Source organism: Misgurnus anguillicaudatus, chromosome 4, assembly GCF_027580225.2.
Source record: "Misgurnus anguillicaudatus chromosome 4, ASM2758022v2, whole genome shotgun sequence".
Taxonomy (NCBI): domain Eukaryota; kingdom Metazoa; phylum Chordata; class Actinopteri; order Cypriniformes; family Cobitidae; genus Misgurnus; species Misgurnus anguillicaudatus.
This window is the reverse complement of record NC_073340.2, coordinates 10,297,783-10,311,746: the sequence shown is the minus strand read 5'-3', so window position 1 is coordinate 10,311,746 and position 13,964 is coordinate 10,297,783.

The window sequence follows — 13,964 nt, the reverse complement described above, 5'->3', positions numbered from 1 at the left end:
ACAAAGTTGATGTGAACAGCAGAGATGGACCATGTTTCTCCACAACTCCACACAAACCCTTTTCTTTCTTCCTATGAATTTTCTGTGTAAACGCTAAAATACAGATTATCTTATCAGATTTTCCCTTGGTGTGAGGTGTGTTAAGAGTGTCTGAACCTGATAGTTCCGAGCCCGATCGTGACCCGTAAATATTAAAGATGTTTAATATTTACAATCAGAAATCCTGATGTGTGGGGGAACCCCGAGGACAAAAACATGCTTTGTATCCAATGTTGATTACACGCCTACAACTGCTGTTAAATGTGCACATGGGAACATCAAGCAGTACCCTCAAGCTGAAATCACTGTGGGTATTAGTGAAAATTTTTCCTATTGATTGTTGCAATATAATGGACAATTTACCTGCAGACATGATTCTAGGTTGGTCTACAACCGCTGCCAGACTTAGACCATAGTCTGTTGCAGGGTGGAACTGAGGGCCCTAGGAAGTCATGCCGACAGCGGCGGTTAACAAAGTACCTGGGTACCCCAGTCATTGAGTCTTCTGCGGAGGATCCCAGGGAACATTTCTGAATTGCAAAGGGGTGATGATTCTTTAAAACCTGTGTTTAATGAAACTAAATGTGTGGTAAATCCTAACCTATGTGATGAGAGATATGTTGTGTCAGAAGGTATTCTGTATTTGCAGACAAACGATGTAACACATTTAATTGTCCCCACTTGTTGTCGTCACATGGTTTGTCACTTGTTGTCGTCCCAGGACCCGTATGTATAAAGCCGCTCAGAGTAAGATTTTAGTCTTAACTGTGTCAAAATTCTAAGAATGACGTCATTTTACTCTTATTCCTAGACTTAAGAATAAGTTTAATTTATAAAGCATCCTAAGTGTTAAGACTAGGTCTCATCTCCTAAATTATTTAAGGCAAGGCAAGTTTATTTGTATAGCATATTTCATACACAGAGTTCATTCAAAGTGCTTTACATAGAAATGAGAAAACAATATATAAAAGAGAAAAAAGAATATGTAAAAATAAGAGATACACATTTAAAATAACAAATAAAGAAAATAAATGTGATTTTAATAAAAACAGTTAAAAAGGTAAAAATAAAATAAAACAGGAGTAAAAGTGATTTGAGTTAAAAGTGCAGTCAGTGTGAAGCAGCACTGGAGAGGTCTCCTAACTTAGTTAAGGGTAACAAGAGGGCAGCAGAGAGGCGAAGGATCATGCACTTTACAACAAAGAATGTGTTAGAATTACTTGAATTCAAATGTATTTCTATAGCACTTTTGACAAATTTCTTGTTGCATTGTTTAAGAGAAGCAAATTTACAGTAAATACATGTTAGTAAAATAGAAAGTAGATAGGAATAAATATAACATCATGAAATATAAAGAGTATAGGGTTTTTTTTATGCAATGTATATTGTATTACACACAATATAATATACGGTATAAAATGGATAAGATGTATATTAGTGAAACTTATTCAAGGGCTTGCACAGGGATTATGGGATTATAAAGACAGCATAATTAAATGGTATTTAAATTTGCATAATATACACTGTAAGAACTTAAACTTGGATCAAATTATTGATAATTCCTAAAAATTTGATGTTTTATCAACTTAAATTTTCTCGGTTTAAGTGAAATAATTAAAGTAAACAAAATTTAAATATTAGGTGTTACCAATTGAAGTAAGTTTTTTAGGTAGACCCGCTTTTGCGTTTTACAGTATTTGATAGGTAAATAAAATACCATAAAATGTAAATAAAAACTACAATAGCATTATCAAACACAAAAATGTAAAGTATCGACAAGATTGCAGTGACACCATTACATGTAAAGGGATATTAATAAAGTATAAAACCCTGACCCTAAACATAATGTTAGCAGTGAGCAGGCCAAAGGTGAAAGTGACAAAGATGGCAAAAATTACAATGGTGTTTAAGTGGAGTATTTCAACTTAACTTGATCATCTTGTTCAGGCTTGTCAAGTCTTTGCAAACTTTAGTCTTACGTTTAGTTTTAGTTTTACTTTAGTTTTACGTTTGTATATTTCATTAACATGTTGAAACTTAATCAAAATGTTGCAAAATTGTGTAAAATAAATGCATGTACTTATTTGTAATATTGTTAAACATTTCGAGAAGCAAATTTGAATTAATATTAAATTTAATATTAAATATTTAAATACTAATATAATGTAATGTCTTCATGATTTATAAATGTATGGTGTCACATGCTGCTGTGACTGTGTAATGTTGCCGGCTTTCTATTGGCTGATTCAGAGGTTTAGGGCGGCCATTTTAGGTTGAAATCGCTTCAGTTTGCAGCACTTACAGTTTTTCTCAATTGCTAAAGCACAATTTCTGAAACCTTGCTCCATTTTCTAAAAACATTAAACACAAAACCTCATCTTCAAGCGCTATTTGCAAAACCTCTGACTCCTCTTGCAAAATGAAACTTTTACCTGTGTCCAAAATCAAACACTACTCTCAAAACAGTTTTACCTGTGTTCAAAATCAAACACTCTTCTCAATCCATAAACAAAGTGATCATAATGAAATACACTGCCAAACAGTGAGTAAACACTACAATAATTACAGTTTTTTACGATTGCTTACACACTATAATTAATTTTTTCCCACAATTAGCAAAACCTAACACTCAAGGAGCAAAACACAAGGCTAGATTTGCACAACTGTAAGCACATTGTCAGCTTCACATTATTTGCAAAACATTACACACAGTGATTTGCAAAACACTAAACACACTTGTATACATCTGACACAGAAATATATCAGGATGTCACTTCCTTGCAATTCCAAAGCACTGACTGTCAAATGACCACACTTATGAGTCAATCTGTTAAACACCGCCATCAGGTGCACAAACACACTATTGCTAAATTGTAGACACACCAATCAGGTTTAAGCACTATAAAAATGCAGCAGGTTCTGCATTAATTCATATATATTGATGAGACAGGGTTCAAAATCACAAAAGCAAAACAGTATAAACTGTCATTTGGGACAATGTGTCATTCCACCGCTCTGCTTTAGTCCAGAACTAGTTTCAACACCATTCACAGTTGACAGAACTATACCTTCCACCATACTCTCAGTTTCTAAACCTTATCAAAGAGTTTTTCTCTGCAGGGCGCTGGAAGGTTTACGATCTCCAGGCTCAGATACCCCTCATTCAGGCCATGGAGGATGCCTGTGACCAAGTTGACACCGTAGCTGTGCAAGGATGGATTCAACATTCAAGATGGTTCTTCCTGCGTTATCTTGATATTGCTTGTGATGTTGATGAAATTCTTTGGCCAGATCCAGCTAGGTGAAGAGATAATGTATAGTATCCCTGCTGAAAAAACAGCATAGACCAGCATCATTCCCATGCTGGTTAAGCTGGTGGTCACCAGCTGTTATTGCTGGTATGCTGGTTTTTCCAGCAGGGATGACCGTAGTATTTTCTTTACAATATTGTCAGTTTTTTTTCTGATTATTTTTATGGTTGTTGTTATTTACTGTAATTGTAAGCTGTACTGGATACAGTATTTTACGCTTGTCTGTTGTTTCCTGAGCTAACAGTGTTATGCACACTACTGTAGTAGCATGACAACTGGGACATGTTTGGTTTTGATTCTTCATGTTGACTGATTTGGGTATATGGAGAGAAATCAATGATATTTTCCTAATATTGGTCTTTTGTAGTGTTTGGTAAACTATTGTATAGTTGCACTTTTTCTTTGTACTTCATATGCAGTACTCTAATCAATAAAATTAGCCTTGCTAAAAGTGTTTTATGTTAGCAACAGCAGTGTGTAACTGGTTCAAAAAGATTGAAGTCTTTTGAAATGTTTGTGTTTCTATATGGTAACAAAATATTGTTTTTATAAAGTTGTGTATAGTTTTGACAAAAGTGTTCCATTTTGCAAATAATCTGAAGTGTTGTGCTACTTTGGTGTAGGGTTGTGTTAATTGTGTGTAGTGTTTTGACAAACCGGGCCCTGTTTTCAAAATTGTGCTTAAGCAATCGTAAAAAACTGTAAGATGGCGGAACTTAAAATGGCAAGGAATAGTTCCGCCCGGACGAGTGTCCGTGAAACAGCCCACTACTTCTGGTAACTCCGGGCAACCAGATTTGGGGCTTTATTGCGTGCAGGTGCGCAAACGAACGTGGCCATTTGCGATTGGATGATTCTATGGAGAGGTGGAGTATAATTAGAGCATTGAAGGAGCAGGAAGGTGCGGTTGATATTCTGGTCAAGATTGAAGGTGAGACAGAGTGACTAGTGGGCTTGGAGAGGTGTAGTTTGAGGATTTTGCAGACTGGGCAGCATACACATGGAAGATTGAATCAACGGAAGATTGAGTTGAGTTTCCAACACGTTCTTGTTATAATTCTTCTTTAACAAAGCATTCAAATAAAATGTCCAGTAAATGTACATTTCCCGCAGTAGTTAGTTTGTCCAGAACAAAGCACTCACATACCTCATATGGGTAATATACTTATGCCGCAATAGTTAGCCTGTCTGGAACCGAGCCGACTTGAACCACTTTAATGTTTGACACTTGCATTGCATGCGAACGGCCCCTACGCTAATAGAATTCTGTTTTTCTCTCCCTGTCTCGTCCTCAACCACGAGGACCATGAGACAAACAGACCCAGTTCCGGTTGCTGTGAAGATCATTGCATCACTGATCCACTGGCTGTCCTTCAACGTGATGACCAGCCGATGCCCGACCAACGACCACCGGCTCTAAACCAGTTTAATTCGCTTACCCGCCTCCTACCCCTACCGTTTCTATATATATATATATATATATATATATATTATATATATTATATATATATATATATATATATATATATATATATATATATATATATATATATATATATATATATTATATATTATATATTATATATATATATATATATATATTATATATATATATATATATTATATATATATATATATATAATATATAAATATAAATATATATATATATATATATATATATATATATATATATATATATATATATATATATATATATAATATTATATAAATATATATATATATAAATATATATATATATATATATAAATATATATAAATATATATTAATTCCTCCCAAGGGTTTTTGTCCTTCTAGGACTTTTTCCCATTGGGTTTTTTTCCTAGAGGGTTTTTAATCCCAGGGAGAGTCAGCCAACTTTGGCTTAACTTAGCACTTTACAGTATACGTTACTTTATTAATATGCTCGCTTGTACGGTTTAACCGCTTTCTCTACTTCTTATATTATCTATTGATTTTCTGTGTTCTCCTCTACATCTTCTCATGTAAAGCTGCTTTGCAACAATTAACACTTGTGAAAAGCGCTATATAAATAAAATTGAATTGAATTGAATAATATTTGTGTTCACATCCATTGCTTAACTTACAAGATCGTGCACATCGGAGAAGTCTCTGTAAAGTGTGCTAGAAGGAAAGGTCTCTTGCTCCAAGTCAAGTGGTGATGTATCTTCTCTTACCTGTCCACTGAAGTATCCTATTGCTAAAGAAACTCTGTGTGTTTTGTTTGCTGCCAGTCTGTAGGTTTGAGCCAAGGGCTCTGTATCGATGTGGGACTGTGTCACTACGTGCTGGAAGTCCACATCTGAGTGTTTGCTCTCAAAATCCGTCCTAGTGAGGAGGATCAGAAGTTGTGTGGGTACTTACGGTCTCTCTTGTCATCAAAGCCCACAGAGCTAAAGCTGTACCTCCGCTACCTCCGGGCTGGTGAGTCACGCCTGTTTAAAGCTACAGTGTATCCCCCTATTTACTGTACGCCAAGAAGTCAAGAGCCCAGGCACTTAACCGCCATACTCACCTGCACGACCTAGGCTACGAGCCCAGTGTACTTACTTTGCATATTCACCATACGCCTCGAAGCCAAGAGCCCAGTGTACTTACCCTTCACACTTACCTTCACGCCCAAAGCCAAGAGGCCAGCATACTTACCCTACACATTGACCTGTACGCCCCAAAAGTTCAGAGTCCAGTGTACTTACTTTGCCTATTCCCTGTACGCCCCAAAGCCAAGAGCCCAGTGTACTTACCCTTCATACTCACCTGTACGCCCAAAGCTACGAGCCCAGTGTATTTGCTCTACATACTTACTGTATGCCCTAAAGCCAAGAGTTCAGTGTACCTGCCCTCTACGTTCACCAGTATGTCTAAAGCCACGAGCCGAGTGTATTTGCCCAACACACCTGTAAGTTCAGGGCCAAGAGCCCAGTGTACCTACCCTCTACACTTAACTGCACGTCCAAAGCCAAGAGCCCAGTGTATCTACCCTCCATACTTACCTGTACATCCAAAGCCACGAGCCCAGTGTATTTGGCCTCCATACTTACCTGTCCGTCCAAAGCCACGAGCCCAGTGTTACTTACCGTACGCCCTAAAGTAAGGAGCCCAGTGTACTCACCCTATACATGTACCTGTATGTCTAAAGTCCAGAGCCCAGTATACTCACTACACATACTGACCTGTACGTCCAAGCCCAGAGCCCAGAATACTGCCCTTGCATACTCGCTTGCACACCCGGAGCCAAGTGTCAATGTACGTACCTCGCATATCCCCTTTGGATGCTTGAAGGAGCACCTAGCCTACTGTATCCCCTCCTACTACCTGCATACTCACCTGTGTACCTTCTAGGCCCCTCTAGCCCAGCCTCGGGGACACCTGTGGACTCTCTAGATGCCCCAGCTGGAAGACTGTGTGCCGTCTATCTGTCAAGGTCACCGATCCAGGTATGCCCAGGACGGGAAGTTAAGCGGCTCGGCTGCAGCTTGCTGGGAACACAAGGAACCAGAACAAGAATATTCACCGTCAAGTCACGTGCGGACGCAATTAAAGAGGAAGACAGATTGACGTACCTCTTAGTCCCCGTGAGAGTCCAAGGCGAGACTGTGGTCAACGCTCTCCGTGGCTCAGAGAGCTCTAGTTTTAGCTACCCCCTTCCCCATTCTCTTTTAAAAATAAAAAGTTTGTTTTAAATTATACTTGCTCTCTCTCGTGTGTCTGGTCATTGGGGTGTAATTAGGGAGGGGCGTGACTCACGACATTAGTGGTCCGCTCCGGCCTGTGACAGTGGAAATTTGACAGTGAGTGCTTTGGAATTGCAAGGAAGTGACATTCTGATATACTTCTGTGTCTGATGTATACAAGTGTGTAGTGTTTTGCAAATCACTGTGTAATGTTTTGCAAATAGTGTGAAGCTGACAATGTGCTTACAGTTGTGCAAATCCAGCCTTGTGTGAGTGTAAGGTTTTGCTTATTGTGTGAAAATTTTAATTATAGTGTGTAAGCAATCGTAAACAACTGTATACAGTCTAAAATGCACTGTACTACTGTATACACCAGGGAACTGGCTTATATTGGTTGTGTCACATCATTTGAAACAGGTTAAATCCATTTTGAGTGGTTGTGTTTAATCAATGACATGTGTGATGATATTTGCAATTGATTGTTGCCGCTTGTGTTTAGCAGTATGCATGACATGTGCATTAGAGTGCAGAATGTGTTTTGAGAATAAGTATGTGTTTGGAGTTTTGCTAAAAAGTCTAAGTGAGATCTGCAAATTGTGTTTTATCATGTGAAATGGTTTAAGGTATTGACAACAGACTGTACAATTAGATAAATGAGTTCAGGCAACTGACAACTTTGTTCAGCCAATGGGTTTTAGTATTTTAGCAATTGAGAAAAGCTGTAAGTCAGCACTTAAGAATGAGTCCTACACTTTACTGAAAGTTGTTTTCAGCTTCTTTATAAATGTCTCCTAATCTCAGACTGTTCCTACTCCTTACTAAGATTTTTTTGACAGTTAAGTCTTAGCTTAAGACTATTCTTTAAAGCATTTCTGAGATGTTTTATACATACCGGCCCTGATCGCCTACACCCTATGAGCTGTATTTGACATTTTTGTCATATTGGGCTTTCTGCTGAGCATGAGCATATTCATGATGCTCTTGACGGGACCCGTAAGCAAACTGTAGCTTTCTACAGACAGATCTGGCATGCACTAGAGCAGTGGTTCCCAACTCCAGTCCTCAGGGCCCCCCTCCCAGAATGTTTTAGATGTCTCCTTATATGAAACACCCGATTTCACTCAACATTCATTTGAGTGAAATCACTCAACATTTCATAAAGTTTGAACCGGTTCCTTAATTAACACACTAACAAGCTGATGAACTGATTCAGGTGTTTTATATATAAAGACATCTAAAACAATCTGGGAGGGGGGCCTTGAGGACTGGAGTTGGGAACCACTGCACTAGAGAGTTCTACAGGACTAGAGAACAGCAAATTAACCGACAACCTGGCTTCACAACCGTGAACAAATTAAAAAGGTGTGTATCCAGTACTTTTGTGAACACTAGTATTTAAAGAAAACTGTATTGACCTTAACATTGTATTGCATGCTTCAGCTTGCTGATACAGGCATTTGCTTAACTGATCCTTCAGGGTGTGATTAAATCTTTCGGTTAAGCCATCTCCTTCAGGATGACACGGAGAGGTCCTGGTTTTGTTCACACCCAATTTAGAACACAACTCCTTTGCCTCAAACTGACGTCCTTGATCAGTATGGAGATATTCAGGGACACCATGCTCTGTAATGTACTGCTCAAAAATACAATGTGCAAATGGTTACAGCCCTTTGGCCCTTCATAGGGTACAAATTCACATATTTGGTGAAGTCTTGAAGGACTAGGACTATTATCTATGTCCGAACGGTGACAAAGGAAGCTCAGTCATGTCCGATGCCACCTTTTCAAAAGGACCATTGGCATGAATAGTCTGCAGTGGAGCTACTCTTTGTGCTACCGGCATACACCTAATCTGGCATGCAACACATTGTTGACAGTATTTCTCTATGTCTCTAGCCATAAATGGCCAATAGAAATGCTCTTTTGAAAAGCATCTTTTTATGACCAAGGTGTCCTACTGTGGAATGACCATGCAAAAACTGTAACACCTGAGGAACAACTTGACTGGGAATGACAATATAAAGGGTACGACACTCTTTTGGTCTGTTACAAGAAAGATGGTAGATTTTTCCATCCTGTAAATGCAGTCTATCAAACTGTTGCCAATATACCATGATATCTGTTGAACTTTTCTTTACAACACAAGCTGGAGGTCGCTTTCCTTTCTCCAACTAATTACGCACTGTACTCAGTGTGCCGTCATCTCTTGGACATTGAGTGACGTCAAGTGATACAGCCTGAGAAAGATCTAAGACAGCATAAACAGTAATTGGTGCAGTGACTACAGATTGTTCCGGTTTATCTGAATTAGTATTGCCATAAGTAGGTTGGTAAATAGAGTCACTGTTACTTGGATGCCTAGACAGAGAGTCTGCGTTTGTGTTCTTCACACCATCTCTATGCTTTATGACCCAATCATACACCGATCGAGCTCTAGCGCACAGCGAGCCCTACGCCCTGTGGGATCTCATTCAAAAGGCATTTTCCTTTTTTGATGATGAAGTTTGAGGCCTTCCTGACGCACTAAGATTGGTAATGTGATTGTGAAATGACTTACTAAAGACAATTATGTCATCAAGATACACCAAAGGCTTAGACCAATGGAGGCCACAGAGGACAAGCTCCATCAAGCGCTGAAATGTTGGAGGAAATTATACAAGGAATCGCCAGTGGTGAAGGCTGTTTTTTTCCATACTAGCATCCTCCTTTGGGATTTGCCAGTAGCCACTGGACAAGTCTAACCTGCTAAACAAGGTAGCTCCTGCAAGAGCATCCAAACTGTTATCTACACGTCATCCCAGGAATGATATCTTTGGACAGGCAGAGAAGACAGAGTTGGTGTATGCAGTGTATCTCCATTCAGGTCTAAAGTGGTAATCTGCTCCTTCATGATGTAAAGGTCTCCTATGCTTTTGCCGCTGCTGATGGCTTGGGCTGGGGCTCCAGTGTGATCTACGATGGTCATTACTAAAATGTGCAGTAGATCGTCCTCTGGTAAGGTGTATTCTCTGTATTAAAATGTGGATAACGGGGGGTTGCAGTGTAGCGGTCATCTCTGGTGCTGTCCAGAGAAGGTGATCTCCCACGATAAGAGAAATGTCATTCAGGAGATGGGGTAGCATAGGCATGATGAGACTTTGATGGTGCTAATGTAGCTACAATGCAGTTTGTCTACTTTTAGATGAAGGTCATTGAGCTGGGTATTGGTATTGGTGGGCGCAGTAGTGAGGCTGTGCACAGGGGTAGGTTGAGAAATTGGAGATGCAAAAGATGAACAAGGCTCAGTAGCAGTTAGCACGTGCCCTATCACAGCGACCAGCCACTTTAATTGCATCATCAAAAGTGGTATCACCAAACTCGTACAACATTCGAACTCGAGACATTGTCTAGCATTCAAGTATGTTTGGAAAGTTCTCAGTTGTTGTTTTTGATCAAACTCTGCAAACATTTTGAGACATGTGGTGTCATAATCAGATTTGATGTCATCTGACAAACTGTCCCTGTAACTGAATACAGCAACTGCCCATCTAGATGGAAGCACTTTGGCAAGCTGAGGTTTGTCCATACCTGAGGGCCCATTTTGAAAGGCTTTTGCTGCCATCTCCAGTGAAATCAGGGTGTAAAACAGCTCCAATGTGTGTTTTTCCTTTTCTCTGCTTGAAATAAGCAGATATGCAGTTACCGAAGTCTGCCACCAGAGGGAACCAATCACACATTTTCCAGGATGAGTGGGAGCTGAGAGATGTTTCCCACAAGGCGAAGTCAACGCAGATTTCTCACCAAATAGCATTGAATAAAATAACGAAAAGAAAACTCACATGAGAGTGAAAACAAATTGAAGCTAAGCCAAAAGTTATCAATTTAGTTTGTCTGAATACCGTCCACGGAATTGGAAAAAGTATATGCAAAGGCAAAATACACGTTTCAAATGCAAAATAGCTTAAGTACAAATGTCCCAGCATATAGGATAACACAGCAACAATTGTGATATTCGCTGTATCACAATATCAATCCAACAGCAACTCCGACGTCCAAATGTCCCAGTTTTGCTGCGAAATCCCACCGCTGCCACCAATAAATATGTAAGGCGTGGGGTATAGATGTTAATGCTTCCCAATAAGAATGATGGATAAAGGTATTCTCAACTATTAACTTTAATTCAAGTTAGCGCACAGAGAGCCTAAACAAACACAGGGGAAACAGGGAAAGTTCACCTCCACGCGCACACACACCACCAAAATTAAAGTCCTTCATAAAACACAAAAGAAATAGGTACATGCATTATAAAATAAAATAGTCACGACAAGAACAATATACAACCATATAACACACCTTCCTGGTAATTGACAAACCCTGTGGCGTCTGCTGATTGGTCAGTTTAAATATCTTAAGTCAAGGTATGATTGTTCCCTAGCTTTTGCAAACTACATGCCCTATCGTTTTTGCAGGGCTGACCTTTTTTAATCGCTGTGTAAATATTGGACAAAACATACTGTTGCAATTAAAAGTTACCCAGTGCTGGGATGTTTTTAACCTGTGGTTTGGTAAAAACAACCCAGCAGGTAATGTTTAACCCAATGGTGTTCTGTCCAATATTTATCCAGTGATAGGTTAAAATAACTCATTGTGTTCTTGGATTCTCCTCTTCCTCTCTACTTTGGCTCTGCTAGGGTAAAAACCATTAAACTACACAGCAAAGTGCTTTGTGGCATTTCACTTTATTTTTTTCTTCTGGTAGTTAAAGCTACTTTTTCTGTCATGTGTCACAACCCCATTCTCTGTGACCTCTTGTTTTTCCCCTGTACTCACCTTATGGACTTCATTACCCATGATCCCTCACTCTCCCTCACCTGATCATCATCATCAGCACACCCGTCAACTATTGTCATCAGTCACCTTATATATACTCTGTTTCTCTTCCTCGTCTTGTCGATCATTGTTTATATTTACTGTTGTTTCATGTAAAGCTATATTCCTGTTTTAGGTCTTTGTTAAAATATTAAAGTATCATTTCATTTATAACCTGCAGTCTTCATCTTACCTTCATCCGCCACCACACCCTGACAGAATGATCGACCAAGACAAGATTCCCAGCACACGTTCTTCAGACTTTAAGATCTTCACCATCTTCCAGGATGGCCGGCCTCTGGAAGACTACGTGCTGGAATTCATAGACAATGCCCATCAGGTGAGCTGGAGGGATTCAGCTCTAAAGAAATGCTTTCGTTTGGGACTGGATCATGATCTTCAGATGTTTGTTTCTAATTTAATTGTCCTTTCTTGATTTCTTAACTTACGTTCTCCAATTAAACTGTTCGAATTATTAGATAGATATTGTTCCTGAGAAAAAATGTAACTTTAATGATCCAGTACCAAACTGAAACTGCCCTCCAGTTCACCATACCATCATCACCCTGTACTTTCCACCTCATCCTACCTTCACCAGTGTCCAGTTATTACCTTTGAGATCTGCAAACTCCTGCACCAGAAGGCCATAACTATTCCTGCCTCTGATCCCCGCGAGCCGAGGACTCGCTTTTCTGTTCCCCGTGAATTGGAGACTGCTCCTCTGATCCAAACGAGCTGAAGACTCGCTTGTCTCTGCCCCGCGAGCTGAAGACTCGCTCCTCTGTTCCCTGCATGAAGACCTTAACGCCCATATCTGTTCCCCGTGAGAGGAAGAATCAAAGTTTGATGTCTTGCCTGGAGGATAATCAATGTCTGTTTGCCATGGTCCTGTGGTGTACGTGGTCTTCTTACTGCTCTTCTGTCTCCTGTGAGTTCACTCAAGCCAACGAACCTGAATCGCCTAAATTGCCTGACATTCCTGAATCGCCTGAATCACCTGGATTGCCTGAATCACCTGGCTTGCCTAAATCACCTGGCTTACCTGAATCACCTGACCCCCCCTAAATTGCCTGTTTTACCTGTTTCACCTGAGCACCCTGAACTCTCTACCCGGCCTAAGATGGCCGTTATCAAGCTCCCTGAACTCTCTGCCTGGCCCAAGATGGTCGTTCCCAATCTCCTTTAACTCTCTGCCCAGCCCAAGATGGCCGCTCCCAAATGCCCCGATCTCCCGGTCTGTCTCAAATAATTTTTTGGTGGGGAGCAATACCACCACGGTCACTGTGACCGTTGGTGCCCTGCCGGCGCCTCCTGTTCTGCCAGCGCCTCCAGTGCCTCCTGTCCTGCCGGCGCCTCCAGCGCCTCCCATCCTGCTGGTGCTTCCAGCGCCTCTTGTCCTACTGGTTGCTTCCAATACCCCATGTCCTGTTGGCACCTCCGGTGCTTCCTGTCCTGCTGGTGCTAGGAAATGGCTTAGTGATTAGCCAAATTTCATTGCAGCTGGTGGAGGTTAACCAGAACACCCTGATTCAGTGTTACCACAAAAGACGGCCATAACGAAATTAGTACATTTGTGTATTTCATAAACAAAGAAATTGCATGCATTTAAGAATTTGGTGAAAATAAGATCTCACAAAATATTAAAAAAGTGCTTTTGGCTGGATTCGAACCCTATTCTTGGCACGTACCTGCAATAGGACACAATGTATTTAAAATGTGTTATTTACATCACTTAAATTGGGTAAACGAGCAGACATAAGAGAGAGCTGTCGCCAAACATCAGATACTAATTTTCCCTTTCGCTTTTTCCTTTCTCCACTTCTTTCCTCTCTTTGTTGGACTATTGTTTCCCAGCTTAATCATTGCATAAGGGTGTCCTATTAGTCTATCAAACGATTTAATTCTGCGCAACCTGCTTATGCAGACAATCTCTTGCCATCAGAAAAGTTGTCAAATGTGCGTTTTCCCAGTGTATTTGGACTACTCATTAACTGTTGCCGCTGTTTAATTAAGTCTAAGTAAAATAAGTAAATTAGACTTATTTTTTAAGGTTAGCTAGAGGACAAACACCAA